This window comes from Orcinus orca, chromosome 10 (assembly GCF_937001465.1).
Source record: "Orcinus orca chromosome 10, mOrcOrc1.1, whole genome shotgun sequence".
Classification (NCBI taxonomy): Eukaryota; Metazoa; Chordata; class Mammalia; order Artiodactyla; family Delphinidae; genus Orcinus; species Orcinus orca.
In genome coordinates, this window is record NC_064568.1 from 96,253,012 (window position 1) to 96,279,700 (window position 26,689).

Consider the following 26,689-nt stretch of genomic DNA (forward strand, 5'->3'; position numbering starts at 1 on the left):
ATTGTGGCACCATCCTGACCCACGGGGAAGCTCTGAAGCACGAACAGCTCCACAGAGTTGGTCCCACCTTTAGGCCGGGGGGCCAGCCCTTTGTCCCTCTGTGCTAGTCATGCATTCATTGCTGCCAGCTGCCCTGGCTGGGGCATGAGTGGAGGGTGAGTGCGTGGGCATAACTTCCCAGATGGAGCAGTTCTACTTTGCTTAGGGCAGGACCTCCTGGAGAGCTTTAACAAATACCACTGTACTGCTTCAATACTCAGGCATCCCCCTCTGCTCCTTCAAGACCTATGCACCCTTCCTCCGTGCAGCTTTTCTGTATCCCTGCCTCGGGGTGGGTGGACACATCAGCTCTGCTCTCTTTTAGCACTTTCGCCTCTCTTTGTTGTAGAATCCATCACCCCCTATGGAAGTGGTCTTTCTACCCATCCACCGTGCCCACTGGACTGGGCTCTCCCTTGAGGATATGGACAGTTTTCATTTGTCTCTCTCTTGGCCCCTATCCCAGTGCCTAGCACAGAGGACAATGTCAGGGTTTGTTATGTGAATGAACGGATGAGTGGAACTGCAATGTTTCAGATGAGTGGTACAGACACAAATGCTCCAGGGCCTCGGAGCAGGAAGCAGTCCTTCAGGGCTGGAGCAGACTTTGAGGGAAAGGTGTAAATTAAACCAGGATTCTGAAGGAAAAAGATAAACAAATTCCTGTACTGTTCTAGTTTCTCCGTCATTCTAGAATCTTGGAGGTTAATTTCAAGCCAGTTTTGGGGGTGGGTTGCAGGATGGAAGCTGGATGAACCAGGTGTTTTTTAGTGCTGCTCTCAGCAGCCTGCCAGAAGGACTAACTGTGGTTTTTAACACACGTAGTGAAAACTGCTTTGGAAAGAGATCCTGCCATTCCCCTGTGGCTGTCTGAAGACGATCACTCACCCATCAGTGGGCCTTCCTCTCAGGAGGTATCTGTCCTTCTCCCCCTCAACTTGTTAATGAATCCCGGGTGAAAGAGTGGGGCGTGTGGGAACGGAGCCAGCCAGCTGGTAATTATCAATGGCTCTACTGTCCCTCCTCATCTGAGCCTGACAGAGGGGCTCCAAAGCTTACACAGAGCCTGCATGTGACCATGACTTGGATGAGAGCCAACAACCCAGCTGAGGTTCATTGCTGGTAAGAGTGAGATGTTGCCAGTGGCAAGAGGCAGAGCAAGAGACACCCGCAGGCAGCACCGGAGGCCTCGCCCTCGTAACTCAGAGATGTGCTGGTCTGCCGGGAGGATGATTCCACTTAGACTCCCAGGAGACAGCAGGGGCTGAACTCACCCTTTTCCTGTGCAGAAAGGTTACATCTACCTGCTTACAGGTGGGCTTCAGGATGTTCCTGGGTTTGCCCTTCATCAGACTGCTTTCTACAAAAACACTTCAGATTCTCCAATGGTCCTGAGCCCCACGCTTTGTCATCACGGGCATTTGGTGTGGGCATGCATGTACCTATTCTATTCCCCATGGTGTATAAGGGACCAGGCTTCGGGACTTCCCTGGTGGTGCAGTGGGTAAGACTCCGTGCTCCCAATGCAAGGGGTCCGGGTTAGACACCTGGTCGGGGAACTAGATCCCGCATGCCGCAACTAAGAAGCCTGCGTGCTGCAACTAAAAGATCCCGCGTGCCTCAACTAAGACCCGGCACAGCCAAAATAAATTAAATAAATAAATAAATAAAATTTTAAAAAAGGTTCAAATCCTGGCTGTGTGACTTTAAGCAAATAACTGAGCTTCTCTGAGCCCCAGTTTTATGCTCTCTATAATGGAAGTAATAAGAGTACCTTCTTCATCGGCTTATTGTGTTAACTATGTGAGATTATCCATGCAAAAACATTTAGAGTTTTTCCTACAGCATTATAAGGGATTTAAAGTGTTAACAGTATTTTTGTTGTTGTCACTATTATTAATCTTACAAAACTGACAATCTTTGCAAGTCCATGCAAGAGACTGTACATTGAGGAAAAAGGCAAAGGAGATCTAGTTCTAAAGAAGTCATAGTCTAGAGGGGCAGATGTATTCAAGAGCACTAAACAGATGTCCCTTCTGACACTGGGTCACCACTAGCCTATACTGAAACTTTATGTGAATTAGAAAAATAGAAGATGGTAGAGTAGAAGGACGTGCACTCACTCCCTCTTGTGAGAGCACGGAAATCACAACTAACTGCTGAACAATCATTGATAGGAAGACACTGGAACTCACCAAAAAGGATGCCCCACATCCAAGGACAGGGGAGAAGCTGCAATGAGACGGTAGGAGGGGGGCAATCACAATAAAATCAAATCCCATGGCCCCTGGGTGGGTGGGTGACTCACAAACTGGAGGACACTTATACCACAGAGGTCCACCCACTGGAGCGAAGATTCTGAGCCCCACATCAGGCTTCCCAACCTGGGGGTCTGGCAACGGGAGGAGGAATTCCTAGAGAATCAGACTTTGAAGGCCAGTGGGATTTGATTTTTGTGTGTGTGTGTGTGGTATGTGGGCCTCTCACTGTTGTGGCCTCTCCCGTTGTGGAGCACAGGCTCTGGACGCGCAGGTTCAGTGGCCATGGCTCACGGGCCCAGCCGCTCCGTGGCATGTGGGATCTTTCCAGACCGGGGCACGAACCTGTGTCCCCTGCATCGGCAGGTGGACTCTCAACCACTGTGCCACCAGAGAAGCCCGGCCACTGGGATTTGATTGCAGGACTTCGACAAGACTGGGGGAAACAGAGACTCCACTCTTGGAGGGCACACACAAAGTAGTGTGCACGTCAGGACCCAGGGTGGGGAGCGGTGACTCCATGGGAGACTGAACCGGACGTACCTGCTAGTGCTGGAGGGTGTCCTGCAGAGGCAGGGGGTGGCTGTGTCTCACTGCGGGGACAAGGACACTGGCAGCAGAAGTTCTGGGAAGTACTCCTTGGTGTGACCCCTCTCAGAGTCCACAATTAGCCCCAACAAAGAGCCAGGTAGGCTCCAGTGCTGGGTCGCCTCAGGCCAAACAACCAAAAGGGAGAGAACCCAGCCCCAACCATCAGCAGACAAGCAGATTAAAGTTTTACTGAGCTCTGCCCACCAGAGCAACACCCAGCTCTACCCACCACCAGTCCTCCCATCAGGAAGCTTGCACAAGCCTCTTAGATAGCCTCATCCACCAGAGGGCAGACAGCAGAAGCAAGAAGAACTACAGTCCTGCAGCCTGTGGAACGAAAACCACATTCACAGAAAGAGAGACAAAATGAAAAGGCAGAGGACTATGTACCAGTTGAAGGAACAAGATAAAACCCCAGGAAAACAACTAAATGAAGTGGAGATAGGCAACCTTCCAGAAAAAGAATTCAGAATAATGATAGTGAAGATGATACAGGACCTCAGAAAAAGAATGGAGGCAAAGATTGAGAAGATGCAAGAAATGTTTAACAAAGACCTAGAAGAATTAAAAAACAAACTCCTAGAAGAATTAAAGAACAAAAAAACAGAGATGAACAATACAATAACTGAAATGAAAAATACAATAGAAGGAATCAATAGCAGAATAACTGAGGCAGAAGAACAGATAAGTGACCTGGAAGACAGAATAGTGGAATTCACTGCTGTGGAACAGAATAAAGAAAAAAGAATGAAAAGAAATAAAGACAGATTAAGAGATCTCTGGGACAACATTAAATGCAACAACATTCACATCATAGGGGTCCCAGAAGGAGAAGAGAGAGAGAAAGGATCCGAGAAAATACTTGAAGAGATTATAGTTGAAAACTTTCCTAACATGGGAAAGGTAATAGCCACATAAGTCCAGGAGGTGCAGAGAGTCCCAGGCAGGATAAACCCAAGGAGAAACACACCGAGACACACAGTAATCAAAATGACAAAAATTAAAGACAAAGAAAAATTATTAAAAGCAGCAAGGGAAAAATGACAAATAATATACAAGGGAACTCCCATAAGGTTAACAGCTGATTTCTCAGCACAAACTCTACAAGCCAGAAGGGAGTGGCACGATATATTTAAAGTGACAAAAGGGAAGAACCTACAACCAAGATTACTCTACCCAGCAAGGATCTCATTCAGATTTGACAGAGAAATCAAAAGCTTTATAGACAAGCAAAAGCTAAGAGAATTCGGCACCACCAAACCAGCTATACAACAAATGCTAAAGGAACTCCTCTAAATGGGAAACACAAGAGAAGAAAAGGACCTACAAAAACAAACCCTGAACAATTAAGAAAATGGTAATAGGAACATACATATCGATAATTGCCTTAAATGTGAATGGATTAAATGTTCCAATCAAAAGACACAGGATACAAAAACAAGACCCACATATGTGCTGTCTACAAGAGACCCACTTCAGACCTAGGGACACATACAGACTGAAAGTGAGGGGATGGAAAAAGACATTCCATGCAAATGAAAATCAGAAGAAAGCTGGAGTAGCAATACTCATATCAGATAAAATAGACCTTAAAATAAAGAATGTTAGAAGAGACAAGGAAGGACACCACATAATGATCAAGGGATCAATCCAAGAATATTTAAAAATTATAAATACATATGCACCCAACATAGGAGCACCTCAATACATAAGGCAAATGCTAACAGCTCTAAAAGAGGAAATCGACAGTAACACAATAGTAGTAGGGGATTTTAACACCTCACTTACACCAAAGGACAGATCATCCAGACAGAAAATTAATAAGGAAAGACAAGCTTTAAATGACAGAATAGACCAGACAGATTTAATTGATCTTTATAGGACATTCCATCTGAAAACAGCAGATTACACTTTCTTCTCAAGTGTACACGGAACACTCTCCAAGACAGATCATATCTTGGGTCACAAATCAAGCCTCAGTAAATTTAAGAAAATTGAAACCATATCAAGCATCTTTTCTGACCACAAGGCTATGAGAATAGAAATCAATTACAGGGAAAAAATTACAAACACATGGAGGCCACACAACACGTTACTAAATAACCAAGAGATCACCAAAGAGATCAAAGAGGAAATCAAAAAATACCTGGAGACAAATGACAATGAAAACATGATGATCCAAAGCCTATGGGATGCAGCAAAAATAGTTCTAAGAGGGAAGTTTATAGCAATACAATCCTATCTCAAGAAACAAGAAAAATTTCAAATAAGCAATCTAACCTTACACCTAAAGCAACTAGAAAAAGAACAAAGAAAACCCAGTTATTAGAAGGAAAGAAATCATAGATCAGAGCAGAAATATATGAAATAGAAACAAAGAAAACAATAGCAAAGATCAATAAAACTAAAAGCTGGTTCTTTGAGAAGATAAACAAAATTGATAAACCTTTAGCCAGACTCATCAAGAAAAAGAGGGAGAGACTCAAATCAATAAAATTAGAAATGAAAAAGGAGAAGTTACAATGGACACTGCAGAAATACAAAGCATCCTAAGAAAGTACTACAAGCAATTCTATGCCAATAAAATGAACAACCTGGAAGAAATCGACAAGTTTTTAGAAAGGTATAACCTTCCAAGACTGAACCAGGAAGAAATAGAAAATATGAACAGACCAATCACAAGTAATGAAACTGAAACTGTGATTAAAAATCTTCCAACAAACAAAAAGCCCAGGACCAGATGGCTTCACTGGTGAATTCTACCAAACATTTAGACAAGAGTTAACACCCATCCTTCTCAAACTGTTCCAAAAAATTGCAGAGGAAGGAACACTCCCAAGCTCATTCTATGAAGCCACCGTCACCCTGATACCAAAACCAGACAGAGATACTACAAAAAAAGAAAATTACAGACCAATAACACTGATGAATATAGATACAAAATCCTCAACAAAATACTAGCAAACAGAATCCAACAACACATTAAAAGGATCATACACCATGATCAAGTGGGATTTATCCCAGGGATGCAAGGATTCTTCAATATACACCAATCAATGTGATACACCATATTAACAAACTGAAGAATAAAAATCATATGATCATCTCAATAGATGCAGAAAAAGCTTTTGACAAAATTCAACACCCAGTTATGATAAAACTCTCCAGAAAGTGGGCATAGAGGGAACCTACCTCAACATAATAAAGGCCACAGCAAACACCATTCTCTTATTTTTTTTTAATATAATTTATATTTTATTTATTTATTTTTATTTTTGGCTGCATTGGGCCTTCGTTGCTGCACGTGAGCTTTCTCTAGTTGCAGTGAGTGGGGGCAACTCTTCATTGTGGTTTGCAGGCTTCTCATTGTGGTGGCTTCTCTTTATTGTCAAGCACGGGCTCTAGGTGCACAGACTTCAGTAGTTGTGGCACTCGGACTCCATAGTTGTGGCTTGTGGGTTCTAGAGCGCAAGTTCAGTAGTTGTGGTGCACAGGCTTAGTTGCTCCATGGCAAGTGGGATCCTCCCGAACCAGAGCTCAAAACCATGTCCCCTGTATTGGCAGGCCGATTCTTAACCACTATACCACCAGGGAAGTCCCAAACATCATTCTCAACAGTGATAAACTGAAAGCATTTCCTCTAAGATCAGGAACAAGACAAAGATGTCCACTCTCGCCACTATTATTCAACATAGTTTTAGAAGTCCTAGCCACTGCAATCAGAGAAGAGAGATAAAAGGAATCCAAAATGGAAAAGAAGAAGTAAATCTGTCACTGTTTGCAGATGACATATACTATATATAGAGAATCCTACAGACGCCACTAGAAAACTACTAGAGCTAATCAATGAATTTGTTAAAGTTGCAGGATACAAAATTAATGCACAGAAATCTCTTGCATTCCCGTACACTAACAAAGAAAGATCAGAAAGAGAAATTAAGGAAACAATCCCATTCACCATTGCAACAAAAAGAATAAAATACCTAGGAATAAACCTACCTAAGGAGGTAAAAGATATGTACTCAGAAAACCATAAGACACCAATGAAAGAAATCAAAGATGACACAAACATATGGACAGATATACCACGTTCTTGAATTGGAAGAATCAATATTGTGAAAATGACTATACTACCCAAAACAATCTACAGATTCAATGCAATCCCTATTAAACTACAAACGGCATTTTTTACAGAACTAGAACAAAAAAATCTTAAAATTTGTATGGAGACACAAAAGACCCTGAAGAGCCAAAGCAATCTTGAGAGAAAAAAAAATGGAGCTGGAGGAATCAGACTCCCTGACTTCAGACTATATTGCTACAGCTACTATTGCTACAGCAATAAAGACAATATGGTACCGGCACAAAAACAGAAATATAGATCAATGGAACAGGATAGAAAGCCCAGAGATGAACCCATGCACCTATGGTCAACTAATCTATGACAAAGGAGGCAAGAATATAAAAGGGAGAAAAGACAACTTCTTCAATAAGTGGTGCTGGGAAAACTGGAGAGCCACATGTAAAAGAATGAAATTAGAACACTCCCTAACACCATACACAAAAATAAACTCAAGATGGATTAAAGACCTAAATGTAAGACCAGACACTATAAAACTCTTAGAGGAAAATGTAGGAAGAACACTCTTTGACATAAATCACAGCAAGATTTTTTTGACCCACCTCCTAGAGCAATGGAAATAAAAACAAAAATAAACAAGTGGGACCTAATGAAACTTAAAAGCTTTTGCCCAACAAAGGAAACCATAAACAAGATGAAAAGACAACCCTCCAAATGGGAGAAAATATTTGCAAACGAATCAATGGACAAAGGATTAATCTTCAAAATATATAAACAGCTCATGCAGTTCTATATTAAAAAAACAAACAACCCAATCAAAAAACGGGCAGAAGACCTAAATAGACATTTCTCCAAAGAAGACATACAGATGGTCAAGAGGCACATGAAAAGCTGCTCAACATCACTAATTATTAGAGAAATGCAAATCAAAACTACAATGAGGTATCACCTGACACCAGTTAGAATGGGCATCATCAGAAAATCTACAAACAACAAATGCTGGAGAGGGTGTGGAGAAAAGGGGACCCTCTTGCACTGTTGGTGGGAATGTAAACTGGTACAGCTACTATGGAGAACAGTATGGAGGTTCCTTAAAGAACTAAAAATAGAATTACCATATGACCCAGCAATCTCACTACTGGGCATACACCCAGAGAAAACCATAATTCAAAAAGACACAGGCACCCCAATGGTCATTGCAGCACTATTTACAATAGCCAGGTCATGGAAGCAACCTAAATGTCCATTGACAGACAAATGGATAAAGAAGATGTGGCACGTATATACAATGGAATATTACTCAGCCATAAAAAGGAATGAAATAGAGACGTGTATGGACCTAGAGACTGTCATACAGAGTGAAGTAAGTCAGAAAGAGAAAAACAAATATCATATATTAATGCATATATGTGGAATCTAGAAAAATGGTACAGATGAACCAGTTTGCAAGGCAGAAATAGAGACACAGATGTAGAGAACAAACGTATGGACACCAAGGGGGGAAAGTGGTGGTGGTGGTGGTGGTATGAGTTGGGAGGTTGGGATTGACATGTATACATTAATATGTATAAAATAGATTACTAATAAGAACCTGCTGTTTAAAAAATAAATTAATTAAATTAAATTAAAGAATAAATAAATGCAATGGACAGCAAAAAAATAAGGACAATAAAATAAAATAAAAAGAAAAATCGATGCTCCCTCCTGCCAGTGGACTGGATTTTAGATGCTTGCTTTCTTGGCCAGGTATCCTCGCTCAGTGAACAACATGAACAACCGTACATAATGACCATATGTTATGGGCTTTGCCAGTAGCATTAGCAAAACTCTGATCATTATATTTGGGGTGGTAAAAATGAAATAAATTTTCAAAGGGATGGTGGCATCTGAGCTGTATCTTAAGCAACGAGTAGATTTAACAAGCCTTGTAAGATTTGCCAGAAAGAGCAGTGAAACAAAGGCACAGCAGCACGGAAGAGGTTGGTGACTTTCTAGGCTAGAAAGCCTGGTGGCACCAGAGTGTGAAGAGCCTTGAATGTCACACAGAAGAGGTTGGTCTTTTGTCGATAAGCACTGTGAGCTCATGATCAGCTCTGTTTGAGCTCAGTGCCTGCGAGGTATTTGTGTTATGGATTTGTAAACAGAGAGTAGAGAGACAAGGCCGCTCTACAAATCCTGATAAGAGGAATGAGGGCCCAAAGCAGGTTGTGATGGAGAAGCAGCCACAGCAAGAAATGCTACAAAGGAAGAATCTTCAGGACTTGACGGGCAACTTTCTATGGAGATAAGGAATATAAGTCTAAGGTGAGTCTAAGTCATCTAACCTGGGAGCCTTGATGGATACTGATGTTGCAAGACAGAGAAGGAAGCAGGTGGGTCAGGGATTGGGGGCAGCCAAGGACCTGGGTTTGGAGGAACATAAAGTTTGAGGTACCTGTAGAAAATCCAAATACAGATATGGATCTGGAATTCAGGTGAGGATCAGGGCATAGACTTGGAAGTCATCAGTTCATGGGGCAGAAATGAAGCAATGGGAATAAATGAGATTCACCAGGGAAAGTATGCAATGAAAAGAGATGATCCAAGACAATATTTTGGAAACACAAATAAAGGAATAGAAGGGAAGATGAGACAAAGTTTGGGAGAAAATGGATCCAAAATGGTAGAGAAGATCCAGGAGAGAAAACGGAAGGAGTGAAAGACATCAGGGCAACCATAATTCTAGAAGAAGAAGTTAGGCCAGTAGGGCTAACAGCTGCAGAGTTCTAGCAGTATGAGATCTGAGAGGTAGCATTTAGGAATTCATGGGAACCTAACTAAAGACGCTTCAGTAGTGAGGTAAAGTCAGAAGCCACACTGCAGAGGGAATGATATGTGAATTTAAGGGAAGAAAGTGAAGGAAGGAATATAGACTATCTTTTCAAAGATATTAGCGAAGAAAGGAAAAAGAGACATATGATAATAGCTCGAGGGGAAGGCAGGGTTTATTAGTATGACTTTGAAGATATATAAGAGAGAGTCTCCTAGAAATGGATTATATATTTCTGCTGTGGGTGGCAGAGAAATGAGAGATCCTTTATTGGATAGTAGAGAAATATGCCATTTTTGTTTACCTTTGGATTTTAAGTCTAGGCTTCTATAATTTCCATGTAATTGCAAGATGGGATGCTATTTTCATGTGTTTTTCTAATAGGAATAGTCATCAGCCAAATCTAGGACTGCTGAAATAAAATATGAATTCCAAATATTAAGGAGAATAGGGAAAATATACCAATATTTATTGTACATATGCGAAATTCCACTCCATGGACTAGGAGTTTTATGTACATCATCTAACATAATCTTTAGAATCACTCTATGATGTAGGAATTTTTCTCTCAGAACAGGGGTTCTTAACCTAGGAATACATGAAGCTCTTGATATTTTCTCAAACTCTCTGTATATGTATGTGTGGCACTTGGGAGAGTGTTCGTAGCATTAATGAGATGACCAACAGGGTCCAACAAACTAGAAAGTGTTGACTTGAATGACTGTTCATCCCCCAGATAGTATAACATAGTAATGAGCATTATTTCTTTTTGTTTACTTTTATATTCTTCTAGAGTAGTTACTACATCTTATACCCCTTCTTTATCCCGGCCTCCATAGTCTTGAGCAACTAATAGGCTCTCAGTACTTATTGATTAATTAATAGGCTCTTGTCTTTACTCAAATATATTTATAATCTGGAGGAAAAAGAGAAAATTTCACTTTCAACCTATAGCTGATATCGCAACTTAACCTCTTATATCAACAGGTTAGTTGAGCCCTCAATAAAAAGGTGATAAAATTGTTGGGAGCTATTTGTGCTTGAGATCTGCATCACAAATTTCCTATGAGACATTTGATTGTATATAAAATAAAAATGACATCTGTGCATCTGTATTAGCAACTACCGCTAGGAAACATATGCCAAGATAAATAAGCAACTTAGGTGATATATCTGAAAGAGAATCAAAGCCACAGAAACAATCCATGCTGGCATAATGAGCTTCTCACAGATGATTTCCATCATAAATGGTATGTATTGAAGGGTAATGCAAAAAGAAATGACTTGAAAATGTCTATTTCCATTGTGATCATCCGCTTGTAATATAAATGCATAATAAAAAGCACTTATGCATTTTTAAGATGGGTCCAAACGAGTGTAAGCAACTGCTGAACATGATTACTTACTGTAATTTAACAATTTTCATCTCACGTTATATCTCATTAAGAATTCATGGAAATTAGCGCATTGTCAAAAGCTTGGCAAATCAGTGTTAATGAGAAATTTAACAAGTTTAGCGTGGCTGCTTATAGAAACACAAAATAAAACCAATAATAAACTCATATTTTTATTTGTATATGGTTTAAATAACCTAAATAATTATGAATCTACACATGCTGGTATATATGTGTGTACACTCATAAACACATTTATCTATATCTATACACATCCATAAAAATATGTGTGTATATATGTGTTTATATACATACACACATTACCCGGAACTCATAGTCTCTAGAATCTATACTATAGGTCAGTTTAGCTTGAAGGACAAATCTTTTATATATTCTAAAATACTTTCAAAAACATAAAAACCACAATTTGTATTTGGTGATCACATTTTTCAAGATTGAATTAATAAATTAAAGAGGTGCTCCTTATTTACTGAATGCACTTTCCAGAAAGCAGAGCACGATTACCTGAGCAGGTACCCAACAGAGTGGTCAAAAACATGAACTTTGGGTCAGATCTAAAACCTTCTTTGACATGGGGATATATGTATGCATATAGCTGATTCACTTTGTTGTACAGCAGAAACTCACACAGCATTGTAAAGCAATTATACCTCAATAAAGATGAAAAAAAAGATTCATTGGAGAAAAAAAATCTCCTTCGACCGTTTTCTTTTTAGTTGTGTGATCCTGGCTGAGTGGGGACCGGAGTGAAGCCAGCGAGGTACCTGGGGTGCAAAATTTAAGGAGGCACTCACTTTCCAATGGCAACTTGCACAAACCTGAGAAGTAATGCCTCCTTAAATTTTGCACCCTAAGCACCTCATCTGCCTCTGTTTAGTCCTGGTCTGGACCTTGGACAAGTTCCTTCATTTCTCTACGACTCTTCTATAAAATGAGCTAGTTAGTACCAAACTCAAAATGCCAAACTCAGTGTCAAGCTCCAAAGATTGTTTCAAGGATAAATGAGGTGTTTTGCACAGTGTTTGAAACATAGCTCATTACCCCAAATTGGGAACAATTAGTATTAGGGGTACTGTTTTCAGGTTCCCTGGACTTGAAGGCATAAAGCTCCCCTCTTTAGATTTAATGACATGTCCAACATGGTTCAGGCACTGGCCAGGCAAGGTTAGGGCGCTTGCTTACTGAGGACACGCAACACGAAATAATAATAGCTGTGACAGCTCTCACAAAACACGGCTAATTTTATGTACATGGCAGCTCAATGTCAACAAACACAGTTATAAATGCGCTGTCAAAATCTGTGCTCAACTTCTTTCACTAAATGAGGTGTAATTACGTATAAAACAATTTGTGTTTGCAATCTGAGGTTATGGATCTGTGTGCGTGATGACAATGGCTACAGTATGAAAAGTAATTAATTCTGGCTTCTCAGAAGGAGTAACGGGCGTTTTTAAATGTCAGCGCCATGTTTCCTTAGAGCTGGCTGACAGTCCCTAGATTGGAATTGTCAACAACTCCTAGATAAAGGAGGAAAACTTTGAAGAGATTTGGGACTGGGCCAAATGGACAGCCCTCCAACTAAGACCCTGAACAAGTGTTGTCTGGTGGAGACCAATCTGTGGCTTCTGGTAGGAGTGATTTTTCCTGGACTGACTTATAAAGGTGGTCCATCGTGCAGTGCTATTGTTTGGCAAGGAGTTAACAGGGCACGTAGGGAGAGCATGGGATGAAAGCTCTGAGCCGGTATGCTCTTCTTGTACCTATCACAATGCGGGGTGCTAAGCTTCATGCCCTAGAAGACAGGATCATGTTTTTGTAGTTATTTTTGCTTCACATCAAGCACAAAATTCTATTTTTAGTGCTACCATCAGAATAGCAATGCCTGGATGCCAGTCACCTCTGCATCCCTGCGTTCCGGGTTCCTGAGCACAGCTCAGTGCATGAGGGTCGGTGTTGAAATGAGAAGCAACATCCAGCTCTCTGTTTGAACTGCCTTTTTTTTTTTTCTTTTTTTTTTTTTCTGCAGTACGTGGGCCTCTCACTGCTGTGGCCTCTCCCGTTGCGGAGCACAGGCTCCGGACGCACAGGCTCAGCAGCCATGGCTCACGGGCCCAGCCGCTCCGCGGCATGTGGGATCTTCCCGGACCAGGGCACGAACCCGTGTCCCCTGCATCGGCAGGCGGACTCTCAACCACTGCGCCACCAGGGAAGCCCTGAACTGCCTTTTATTTGTGGGTCTGTCCTTGGAGTTGACCAAAGGCAGCAAGTTCACAAGGAACACGGATGATTCTGCTATGGCCAAGTCCCTCCTTAGGGTCAACCTGAGAAGCTGTAGGTCTTAGCTGGGCTCCAACCTGTCCTGTGCAATGGCACGAAACAAGAAAAACCCCGGCTCTGCTGCCCGTCTCCTTGAGACAAATTCATTCAAGAATACTTATCAGCATTCTCACTCACAGGAAGGCTGATCTGAAAATAATACACTGGCGTGCTACTTGAAGAACTGTCCCTAGTCATGGAAAAAGGGATTGATTAAACCAAAGTGAGGATTAAGGGAGAGAATCCACGTGCAGCACTGAGTTCCTGGCACACTAATTTTTTTTTTAATTGACGTATAGTTGATTTACAATATTGCGTTAGTTTCAGGTGTACAGCAAAGTGACTTGGTTATACATATATACATATGTATAGATCCATATTCCTTTTTTCTATTCTTTTTCATTATAGGTTATTACAAGATATTGAATATAGTTTCCTATGCTATACAGTAAATCCTTGTTGTTGATTTATTTTAGATATAGCAGTGTGCATCTATTAATCCCATACTGCCAATTTATCCCTCCCCTCTCCCTTCTGCTTCGGTAACCATAAGTTTGTTTTCTATGTCTGTGAGTCTGTTTCTGTTTTGTAAACAAGTTCATTTGTACTATTTTTTAGATTCCACATGTAAGTGATATCATATAATATTTGTCCTTATCTGACTTACTTCACTCAGTATGATAATCTCTAGGTCCATCCATGTTTCTGCAAATGGCATTATTTCATTTTTTAATGGCTAAGTAATATTCCATTATGTGTTTATGTATATATGTACACATACATACACTACATCGTCTTTAACCATTCATCGGTTGATGGACACTTAGGTTGCCTCCATGTCTTGGCTATTGTAAATAGCTGGCACACTTACTCATTAGTGGAAGCCAGAATTATAATCACATATGTGCACTCTGCTTACCCGTGCTGCTCATTTTCCAACTAAAGTTTAAAACGTCATAGAACTAGAAACAACCCGATTCCTGAGTTACTGTGCGTGAAGTACCACAACAGCCTCTAATGCTGATATGTTGAAAGTAGAAACCATTAATCACTGTATCACTGACAACTTATTCTACGCAGGAGCCCAGGCCCAGAAGCATCCAATTCTCCTGCAAGTTAGCAGTTATTAATCATTTTGAGTTAGCAATTGTAAATTTCCAGATTATCAACATTATACTTTTAAGGGTGCATAGGTAGGAATGTCTAGCATTTTTACTTTGATCTATTATTCCCCCAACCCCACAAGACACGTATGCTGAGTCCCTAAATGATACTGTTCTCCCAGCTGCACAGACGTGGCAATAACCGTGTCACCCAGACTCTCGATGCTCCTCTGATCCCCCATTCATTCCCCATTCATCATTCAGCAAACGTTTATTGAGTGGCTACTCTACCCCAGACAGTGTAATAGGTGCTGGAGATAAAGAGTTGAATAAGAAACAGTCCCTGCCCTCTAGTTTGTAAGCCGATGACAAAGTCTGACATGTAAACAGGTAATTTAAAATATTGCCTGTGAAGAAATAAAATGAGAGCAGAGGGAGATGAACAACTGGATTGTCCTGGTTGCTGGAAAGGTTTTGCTGAGAGTTAACACCTGAGCTGGAACTTGAAAGGTGAGTAAAAATTTTCCAGAGGAAGGAAGCGAGGAAGGGTATTCCACACAAAGGGAAGGCCCTGTTCTGAAGGAGAGCCGTGGGAATTCAGAGCTTGGTATGGGAAACTCAGTCTGGTGAGAATGGAAAGATGAGGCTGCATGACATGAAGGTTGGGAATGACCTGATGCCAGGAGAAGGAGTTTGGCAAAGGAGGACCACAGAGGTGTTTTTTTTGTTGTTTTTGTTTTTGAATTTTATTTATTTATTTATTTTTGGCAGTGTTGGGTCTTTGTTTCTGTGCGAGGGCTTTCTCTAGTTGCGGCAAGCGGGGGCCACTCTTCATCGCGGTGCGCGGGCCTCTCACTGCTGTGGCCTCTCTTGTTGCGGAGCACAGGCTCCAGACGCGCAGGCTCAGTAGTTGTGGCTCACGGGCCAAGTCGCTCCGCGGCATGCGGGATCTTCCCAGACCAGGGCTCGAACCCGTGTCCCCTGCATTGGCAGGCAGACTCTCAAACATTGCGCCACCAGGGAAGCCCGAGGTGGGTTTTTTAAGTTAATAGACTTTCTTGGTTTTCTAGAGTCAGAAAGTACGGCGAATCCTCATATTCCCACCCCAATGGTTCTTCCTGTTATTAACATCTTACTTCATCCAATTAGGCAGCAGAGGTTTGTAAGCAAGAGCATAATAAGGATGCTTTGGTTATTTTAGGAAGATTCCTGGTATTTGTGTGCCGATAGGACTGGAGTCGGGATATCCTAGCGGCAGGAAGACCAGTCACAAGGCCATGGCCAAGGTCCATGTGACGGCTGAGGAGAGGACGAACCACAGCAGAGGTGTTGGGGGTAAGAGAGAGGATTCTATTCTGGAGACATTTACCTGCTAAGTGTTCGCAAGACTTGATAGCTGAAGGTGAGGGAGGGAGTGGGAGGGAGGAGTTTAGTTCGGGCAACCACCCCAGCCATCAATTTATTACTGTTCAGCTCCAGAGTCACCCTTCAGTACCTGCTCTGCCAGAAGGAACTGGCCTCTGTCAGTATTTCTCCTTTACCCTGTGAGTAGAGGGTGCTGGAGGGACACTGCAGGAAGAAGGAAGCGTCTCTTCCTGGTGTCGAATGTTGAGTTGTGCTTTTTCTCCTCTTGCTACATGCCAACAGGAGCCAAGGAAGGAGACGATGTCTCAGATCACTCAACAGAAGCAGTTCATCTTCAGAGTTTGCTTGGAAGTTCACGATGTTCTCAGGAACAACATCCCCAAGAGGGTCAAAATGTGTAGGGTGTAAACTCGTCACCTCCACAAACACTTGCCGTTTGCTAAGAGTGAACGATTATTAAGGGATAGCTGCTGTATGACGGTCTTTGCTTCACTGTGAAATACACCCACAGGCCCACAGCTCATGGTGCCTCTGGACTATAAAAAGCACTCACGTCCCTTGGATATGAGGCCCTGAGATCCTCTCTGACACTGAGAAGGCAATGGGAGCAAGTGTGCGATGCCTTTTGCCACTCCAGCGGTGGAGCTTAACAAGGATACCAGAAAAATAACTCCACCCCTTAGGAGTCTCCTTGGACTCAGGGGCGTGCAGAGTGGATCTGGAGTCAGTTGGACGCCGCTGGTGTGAACTGAAGAGCTGTCTCATCACTCAGACATTTCCCGGGGAGATCTGGTCTCAGACGCAAGCTGTTGGCATTTGATCAGTCGTACCAAATACCAAGCTGCCCAGTGCCTAATTGGCACACAGCTCTTGGATTTGAAACAAGAGGGTCTTGGGACTTTGAGTGCTGAAATTTGCATGCAGTTTTTGACACGTTATGTGCCCATGGGACACAGTGAGAACTCACGGTCAATTTGCCTGGCAGCATAGCTGCATAGACAAGTCACTTGACAAATCTCCGGATCCAGTGCTGTTCTGTATTCTGTATGGTCTCTCCATTGACACCTAGGAAATCATCTTCTGTGCCCTTATTAGATGGGGTCATTTGACTTTTCTGTTTTGGTCATATGTCTACATTGGGTTTTTCTGTAGGATACTTGGTTTCTCACCTGATATGCTCACCTATGCATCCTAGGGATTGGGGGGACAGATACGAAGCCTTTTGTAATAGGATGAAGCCATCCTATGAAATGTACTTATGACGGCTCTAAATGCCAGTTTAAAAAATTGTCATTTCTTGAGACACAAAGACTAAACAGAAACTGTGTATTAGAGAAGGCCAGCTATTGAGGTCAGGGAGGTGGAGGGTGTGGCCAAGATGACCTGGGCATGGACAGTGGCTGCTTCCCTAGCATCTCCTTTCTTACACGGGCATATCCTGGCTTTACAGACACGTGTAAATACTACCAGCTGACAAAACCTTTTTAAAACCAAACAACGGGGACTTCCCTGGTGGCGCCGTGGTTAAGAACCCGCCTGCCAATGCAGGGGACACGGGTTCGATCCCTGGTCCGGGAAGATCCCACATGCCGCAGAGCAACTAGGCCCATGCACCACAACTACTGAGCCTGCAAGCTGCAACTACTGAAGCCTGCGCGCCTAGACCCCGTGCTCCGCAGCAAGAGAGGCCACCGCCGTGAGAAGCCTGCACACCACAACGAGGAGTAGCCCCCGCTCGCCACAACTAGACAGAGCCCGCGCCCAGCAATGAAGACCCAACGCAGCCAAAAATAAATAAGTAAAATAAAAAAACAAAAGTAAAACCAAACAACGGATTCTCTCTTTGGATAACACAATCTGTGCATGCACCACATAGAATGAAATAAAACCACTCACACGGACCCTCTGATTAGTCTTAGAAATGGGGCCCCGTAAAAGCCTGCCCTTGTCAACTCCTGAGATTAAACGCTTTGGGGGAAGGACAAGACATAAAATGTCTCTTTGTCCTCAATTATGTATTTTCCTTCAATCTTCCTCTCTCATCTGTTGGTTTTCAGGTAGTTAAGTTAATAGAGCTTTCAGCTGAGCATTTCACAGTTGGTGGTGGAGAAGGTTAGCTGCCCTGAATCACGTGGAGGTTATTGTGTGAATCTGTTTGGAAAGGGGACAAAAGCAATGATAAAGGTGTCCACTCTAAACCCTTTGAGAAACAGCAAAAACTCAAATGCTGCTGTTTTTCCAGTGAGACGCCTATGGGCTTTGTGGATTTTGATTTTTAAACAAAGACCCATTTGAGTATCCTATAGGCTCTGGACCTTGCTTTTGAACTAAAACAAAACAAAACAAAACACACGGAAAAGCAACGAAACAAACAAAAACAAACTTGTGTCACATCCCCCAGAAAAACAGCCACATTATTATTTACCAGGGGTCGCCCTCTAGCAGATGATTCAGTTTTGCAAGCATTTTATTCAGAAAGTTTTTCCTTACCAGCTCTCTGCCATATATATTATTATGCCTATATTATCGACCTAGAGCTGGTCTTAAGAAGACATGCAGAAAAGAACCTGCCCAGTCTTCCCTCTAGGCCGGCCTGGGCCCCCTAAGTGTTTACAAAGGCTGGACTGGGCTCTAATCTATGCAGAATTGAAGAGCAGATGGGCACACGCTAAGGTACTGGGCCAAGTGAGATTAAGCAGTGCCATTCCACAGATCTCACTGCTACGACCAGTAGAAGGGCTGCACAGCTTGCCAGGGCAGGGCTGGATGGCTACTGAGGACAACTGGGTTCTTAGGATGAGGGACTGGGAAGGATCACAAATGGCTGTTTGTTTTGTTAGAAGTGCGGGGCGTCGTGGGGCCAGACGATGGGCATGTGTGAGTGGTGAGCCTAGCTCAGGAGTTACTGAGCATAACTCCTGGGGAAATTTCAAGTGTTCATTGGTGATGTCTGAGGGAACGCTCCCAAGCCTCAGCAGGACAACCAGGATGCCCTCCTGTTGCTTTGGACATGGGTCCATTTTCAAAGTGACTCTCGTGAAGACTCCACGTGGCAAATGCACTGAACAGTCACTGAACTTGGAAGGGGTGCATGGGTCATTGTATCGACATGGCCCTATTACAGATGAGCAAGGTTTGTTTTCAGCTACTGGTAATACTCATTTCTTTAATCTACTGATTCTGAAGACACTGCAACAGGCTCAATGTCCTGCCTTTCAAATTTTTTGATTCACTTCCGTGTTCAATTAACATGATTACAAAAATAAATTTAAAACTAATCGTAATATAATTCTGTATATAATCTGCATATAATTCCATATCTCACAACCCAGCATTTGCAGTTACAGGCACTCATAGCTATTATGAGAACAGTTCCTAATAGCCCAGAAAAGTGACTTAATTGCAGTTTAAGTTGACACTGTGATATAAACAGTGACATTGCTAGTATTTCAGGATCATTACACTGTGAGGAAGAATAGGTTGCAATTAAGCTATGGTAGAAGGGTCATCAGGTTCCATCAGTAACAAGACAGTAACCAAAATGGTGAGGAGATGGGAAACAGTGTGATACGGAATGGTTGAAAAAGCTGGAGTCTAACAAAAAAAAAATCTTCCTGAACATGCATTTTATTGACACCCAGTCAGGTACTGGGTCCCGAGGATTTTACCTGCTTGATAATTTGGGCCCCCATGTCGCCCCTCCATCCCCATTGCCCAGGTACGTTACACACCAATCTTTCTGCCTTTCCCCTTGTCCCACCATCCCTTCTTCTCCTCTCTACACAAACATCTGACATATTTTCCTAAAGTGAAAATCTGACAGTGTCATTTCTCTGCTAGAAGTCACCCAGTGGCTCTTCATGACTTGTAGGATAAGTGATTATCATGTTGCCAAGCAAACCTGTAAGTACCTTGGGGATCTGTTTCCTTTGTATCATGTACCATTTCTTCTCTCCCTTTCCTCCTACCGCCCAGATGCTGACTCGCAGTTCCATGAAAACACTGCTCTTAACCCCACCCCCTGCCCCAACCTGTGATTGCATTTGCCTGCGCTCCCTCTACATGGAGAGGCAGCCAGGCTCTTCTCCCTGCCAAGCTCCATCCCATAGGCACCTGCCCAATTCCCATCTGCCTTTCAAGACTCAGTTCAAACTCATCTCCTTGGTGATGCCTCTCTTGACTCCTCCAGGAAGGGTTATCTCCTCCATCTTACTGCCACACAGCATCTTGCTTTTAATCTCTGCAACTGCACTTATCATATTTTTAATTCGTTTTGATTATGCATCGTGTCCTATGCTAAACTCTAAACTGTTAAAGATAGCCACCAATCTTTTTTTTTTTTTTTTGGATAGTGACTCCTTTCTTTTTACTTTTTAATTTATTTTTAATATTTATTTATTTATTTGGCTGCGTCGGGTCCCACTTGCGGCACTCAGGATCCCTAGCTGTGGGCATGTGGGATCCTCAGTTGCAGCGTGCGGACTCCTAGTTGTGGCATGTGGGATCCAGTTCCTGGACCAGGGATTGAACCCGCCCCCCCACCCCCAGCATTGGGAGCGCAGAGTCCCAGCCACTGGGCCACCAGGGAAGTCCTGCCACCAATCTTTACACCAGAACTTAGCTCACTGCTTGATCTATCGGCAGTCTCTATTTGATCAGAAATTCTATTTTTGATAAAGAAAAACTTTGGTCTAAAGAACAGATGGGGCTTCCCTGGTGGCGCAGTCGTTATGAATCCGCCTGCCAATGCAGGGGACACGGGTTTGAACCTTGGTCTGGGAAGCTCCCACGTGCCGCGGAGCAATTAAGCTCATGCACCACAACTACTGAAGCCCGCACGCCTAGAGCCCGTGCTCTGCAAGAAGAGAAGCCACTGTACCACAACAAAGAGTAGCCCCCACTCACCACAACTAGAGAAAAGCCCGCACACAGCAATGAAGACCCAACACAGCCAAAAAAACAAAACAAAACAAAGAACAGATATACGAGGGCTGGATAACTGTCTTGCAGTATTTGAAGGTTGTCATACGGAGAAGGATTTGGGCTCGTTCTACCTGGTCCAGCGTGTGAAGCTTGGTCGATGCATGGAAGATACAGTGAGACAGATAGTGGATCAATATAAGGAGCATCCTAAATGTCACCTGTTCAAAGACAGAATCAGCCATCTCTTGAGACAGGTACTGAGTGTGTGATAACTGAGGTATTTAGGCTAAGCTGAAAATTTTGTAGGAATTATTCCAGTATCAAGTGGATGACCACACTTGTTGTCTATCTTGTGATATAATGATTAAAACATGGCATGGATGTTCCATTATCATAGCTGTCTATATCTCAAAGAAAATAAACCCATACATGAAATTGTTGGGAATCAAATCTGCCTATGTCATTCCCTTCAGATGCTTGATAATAATTATTGAATATTAAGGATATCAGTACTTGTTTTTACCAGGATAGTTACTGAATATATGATGCAGTTCCAGAAAGATGTGGAACATACTTTAACATTTAAGGTTTTGATTTTTTTTCAAATGATGTTTCATGTTTACTGGGGTGTGGTCTAATGATCCTTGAAGATGGAAGTGAAGAGAAAGTTTTCACTTTCCTAACTTGATCCTGAAATGGCATCAAGATTGTGGTTACAGTTTTTATTTTCAATTAATAGTTTGAATTCATTCAAATGTTTGATTGAGACTTTTGCTTTTGCTGAGTTACCTGTACATTTTGAGAAACAACAGGAATTCATACCATAAAGTTTCCAAAGACTTCATTACAGTTGTGAAAGACCCATCACTATACAAGATTTCATATATTACATCATTTTATGCTGCTTTTATTTTTTCTGCAGTAGTATGGGATGGACAAAATGATTACAGTGAATTTAGATGCTGGACCATAAGGGTAGTACAAAGCTAACTGATCATTTTTCCTCTGTTTATAAACTCCAGTTTTATTGCAGCAGCCAAACCTTACATAGTCCCTAATTTAGCTTCTTTATATTATTAAAGCCACATAAGAACAAATTTCTGTTATCTAAATTAAGCCCCAGAGGAAATTTGACTCACACTAGTTGGAAAGTGTCCTCTTAAAGATGTCTATGGGGGGAGCTTCAAGATGGCGGAAGACTAAGACGTGGAGATCACCTTCCTCCCCACAGATACATTAGAAATACATCTACATGTGGAACAACTCCTACAGAACACCGCCTGAACGCTGGCAGAAGACCTCAGACCTCCCAAAAGGCAAGAAACTCCCCCATATACCTGGTAGGGCAAAAGAAAAGAGAAAAAACAGAGACAAAAGAATAGGGACGGGGCCTGCACCAGTGGGAGGGAGCCATGAAGGAGGAAAGGTTTCCACACACTAGAAGCCCCTTCGCGGGCGGAGACTGCGGGTGGCGGAGGGGGAAAGCTTCGGAGCCACGGAGGAGAGCGCAACCACAGGGGTGTGGAGGGCAAAGCGGAGAGATTCCCGCACAGAGGATCGGTGCCGACCGGCACTCACCAGGCGAGAGGCTTGTCTGCTCACCCGCCGGGGCGAGCGGGGCTGCGAGCTGAAGGCTCAGGCTTCGGTCGGAGCGCAGGGAGAGGACTGGGGTTGGCGGCGTGAACACAGCCTGAAGGGGGTTAGTGCGCCACGGCTGGCCGGGAGGGAGTCCGGGGAAAAGTCTGGAGCTGCCGAAGAGGCAAGAGACTTTTTCTTCCCTCTTTGTTTCCTGGTGCGCGAGGAGAGGGGATTAAGAGCGCTGCTTAAAGGAGCTCCAGGGACGGGCGCAAGCCGCGGCTAACAGCGCAGACCCCAGAGACGGGCATGAGACACTAAGGCTGCTGCTGCCGCCACCAAGAAGCCTGTGTGCGAGCACAGGTCACTCTCCACACCCCCCTTCCGGGGAGCCTGTGCAGCCCGCCACCGCCACGGTCCCGGGATCCAGGGACAACTTCCCCGGGAGAACGCACGGCGCGCCTCCGGCTGGTGCAACGTTACGCCGGCCACTGCCGCCACAGGCTCGCCCCGCACTCCGTGCCCCCCCCCCCCCCCCCCCGCCTGAGTGAGCCAGAGCCCCCGAATCAGCTGCTCCTTTAACCCGGTCCTGTCTGAGCGAAGAACAGACGCCCTCAGGCGACCTACACGCAGAGGCGGGGCCGAATCCTAAGCTGCGCCCTGGGAGCTGTGCGAACAAAGAAGAGAAAGGGAAATCTCTCCCAGCAGGCTCAGGAGCAGCGGATTAAATCGCCACAATCAACTTGATGTACCCTCCATCTCTGGAATACCTGAAGAGACAACGAATCATCCCAAATTAACAAGGTGGACTTTGGGAGCAAGGATATATATATATATATGTATATATTTTTTCCCCTTTTTCTCTTTTTGTGAGTGTGTATGCGTATGCTTCTCTGTGTGATTTTGTTTGTATAGCTTGCTCTTACCATTAGTCCTAGGGTTCTGTCTGTCCATTTTTATTGTTTTGTTTTCTTTGGGGGGGGTTTTGCTATAGTTTTTAGCACTTGTTATCATTGATGGATTTGTTTTTTGGTTTGGTTGCTCTCTTCTTTCTTTTTTTTTATTACTTAAAATTTTTTTTCTTAATAATTATTTTTTATTTTAATACCTTTATTTTTTATTTTAATTACGTTATTTTATTTTAATTTATCTTCTTCTTTCTTTCCTTCTTTTTTTCTCCCTTTTATTCTGAGCCGTGTGGATGATAGGCTCTTGGTGCTCCAGACAGGCATCAGGGCTGTGCCTCTGAGGTGGGAGAGCCACGTTCAGGACATTGGTCCACAAGAGACCTCCCAGCTCCACATAATATCAAACGGCGAAAATCTCCCAGAGACATCCATCTCAACGCCAAGACCCAGCTTCACTCAACGACCAGCAAGATACAGAGCTGGACACCCCATTCCAAACAACTAGCAAGACAGGAACACAACCCCACCCATTAGCAGAGAGGCTGCCAAAAATCATAATAAGGCCACAGACACCTCAAAACACACCACCAGACATGGACCTGCCCACCAGAAAGACAAGATCCAGCCTCATCCTCCAGAACACAGGCACTAGTCCCCTCCACCAGGAAGCCTACACAATCAACTGAACCAACCTTAGCCACTGGGGGCAGACACCAAAAACAACGGGAAGTATGAGCCTGCAGCCTGTAAAGGAGACCCCAAACACAGTAAGTTAAGCAAAATGAGAAGACAGAGAAACACACAGCAGATGAAGGAGCAAGGTAAAAACCCACCAGACCAACCAAATGAAGAGGAAATAGGCAGTCTACCTGAAAAAGAATTCAGAATAATGACAGTAAAGATGATGCAAAATCTTGGAAATAGAATGGAGAAAATACAAAAAACGTTTAACAAGGGCCTAGAAGAACTAAAGAGCAAACAAACAGTGATGAACAACACAATAAATGAAATTAAAAATTCTCTAGAAGGGATCAGTAGCAGAATAACTGAGGCAAAAGAACGGATAAGTGACCTGGAAGATAAAATAGTGGAAATAACTACTGCAGAGCAAAATAAAGAAAAAAGAATGAAAAGAATTGAGGACAGTCTCAGAGACCTCTGGGACAATATTAAATGCACCAACATTCGAATTATAGGGGTCCCAGAAGAACAAGAGAAAGAGAAAGGGACTGAGAAAATATTTGAAGAGATTATAGTTGAAAACTTCCCTAATGTGGGAAAGGAAATAGTTAATCAAGTCCAGGAAGCACAGAGAGTCCCAGCAGGATAAATCCAAGGAGAAACATGCCAAGACACATATTAATCAAACTATCAAAAATTAAACACAAAGAAAAAATATTAAAAGCAGCAAGGGAAAAGCAACAAATAACATACAAGGGAATCCCCATAAGGTTAACAGCTGATCTTTCAGCAGAAACTCTGCAGGCCAGAAGGGAGTGGCAGGACATATTTAAAGTGATGAAGGGGAAGAACCTACAACCAAGACTACTCTACCCAGCAAGGATCTCATTCAGATTTGATGGAGATATTAAAACCTTTACAGACAAGCAAAAGCTAAGAGAACTCAGCACCACCAAACCAGCTATACAATAAATGCTAAAGAAACTTCTCTAGGCAGGAAACACAAGAGAAGGAAAAGACCTACAATAACAAACCCCAAACAATTAAGAAAATGGTAATAGGAATATAAATATCAATAATTACCTTAAATGTACATGGATTAAATGCTCCAACCAAAAGACATAGACTGGCTGAATGGATACAAAAAAGATCCGTATACATGCTGTCTACAAGAGACCAAGTTCAGACCTAGGGACACATACAGACTGAAAGTGAGGGGATGGAAAAAGATATTCCATGCAAATGGAAATCAAAAGAAAGCTGGAGTAGCAATTCTCATATCAGACAAAATATACTTTAATGTAAAGACTAATACAAGAGACAAAGAAGGACACTACATAATGATCAAGGGATCAATCCAAGAAGAAGATATAACAATTGTAAATATTTATACACCCACCATAGGAGCACCTCAATACATAAGTCAAATACTAACAGCCATAAAAGGGGAAATCAACAGTAACACAATCATAGTAGGAGACTTTAACACCCCACTTTCACCAATGGACAGATCATCCAAAGTGAAAATAAATAAGCAAACACGAGTTTTGAATGATACATTAAACAAGATGGACTTAATTGATATTTATAGGACATTCCATACAAAAACAACAGAATACACTTTCTTCTCAAGTGCTCATGGAACATTCTCCAGGATAGATCATATCTGGGGTCACAAATCAAGCCTTGGTAAATTTAAGAAAATTGAAATCATATCAAGTATCTTTTCCAACCACAACACTATATCAATTACAGGAAAAAAATCTGTAAAATATACAAACACATGAAGGCTAAACAATACACTACTTAATAACCAAGAGATCACTGAAGAAATCAAAGAGGAAATCAAAAAATACCTAGAAACAAATGACAATGAAAACAAAACGGCCCGAAACCTATGGGATGCAGCAAGAACAGTTCTAAGAGGGAAGTTTATAGCAATACGATCCTACCTTAAGAAACAAGAAACATCTCAAATAAACAACCTAACCTTACACCTAAAGCAATTAGAGAAAGAAGAACAAAAAAACCCAAGGTTAGCGAAGGAAAGAAATCATAAAGATCAGATCAGAAATAAAAAGAAATGAAGAAAACGATAGCTAAGATCAATAAAACTAAAAGCTGGTTCTAGAGAAGATAAACAAAATTGATAAACCATTAGCCAGACTGATCAAGAAAAAAGGGAGAAGACTCAAATCAATAGAATTAGAAATGAAAAAGAAGTAACAACTGACACTGCAGAAACACAAAGGATCATGAGAGATTACTACAAGCAACTCTATGCCAATAAAATGGACAACCTGGAAGAAATGGACAAATTCTTAGAAAAGCACAACCTTCCGAGACTGAACCAGGAAGAAATAGAAAATATAAACAGAGCAATCACAAGCACTGAAATTGAAACTGTGATTAAAAATCTTCCAACAAACAAAAGCCCAGGACCACATGGCTTCACAGGCCAATTCTATCAAACATTTAGAGAAGAGCTATCACCTATCCTTCTCAGACTCTTCCAAAATATAGCAGAGGGAGGAACACTCCCAAACTCATTCTACGAGGCCACCATCACCCTGATACCAAAACCAGACAAAGTTGTCACAAAGAAAGAAATTACAGGCCAATATC

The 26,689-nt window shown here is 42.5% G+C and overlaps 1 protein-coding gene and 1 long non-coding RNA gene across 13 annotated transcripts in view; one reads left to right on the top strand and one right to left on the bottom strand.

Moving 5' to 3' along the window:
- LOC125965553 (uncharacterized) overlaps positions 1-26,689 on the top strand; it is a 943,317-nt gene that overhangs the window by 350,441 nt on the left and 566,187 nt on the right. The gene's annotated exons all lie outside the window — the stretch shown is intronic.
- PHACTR1 (phosphatase and actin regulator 1) overlaps positions 1-26,689 on the bottom strand; it is a 548,258-nt gene that overhangs the window by 331,503 nt on the left and 190,066 nt on the right. Inside the window, exon 1 of one of the 12 annotated variants that reach the window (XM_049715612.1) lies at positions 24,217-24,242. The exons of the other annotated variants lie outside the window; for them this stretch is intronic. The gene's annotated coding sequence lies outside the window, so the exon portion shown is untranslated. Of the gene's footprint in view, positions 1-24,216; positions 24,243-26,689 lie in introns of those variants that run through there. 12 annotated transcript variants of the gene reach the window in all.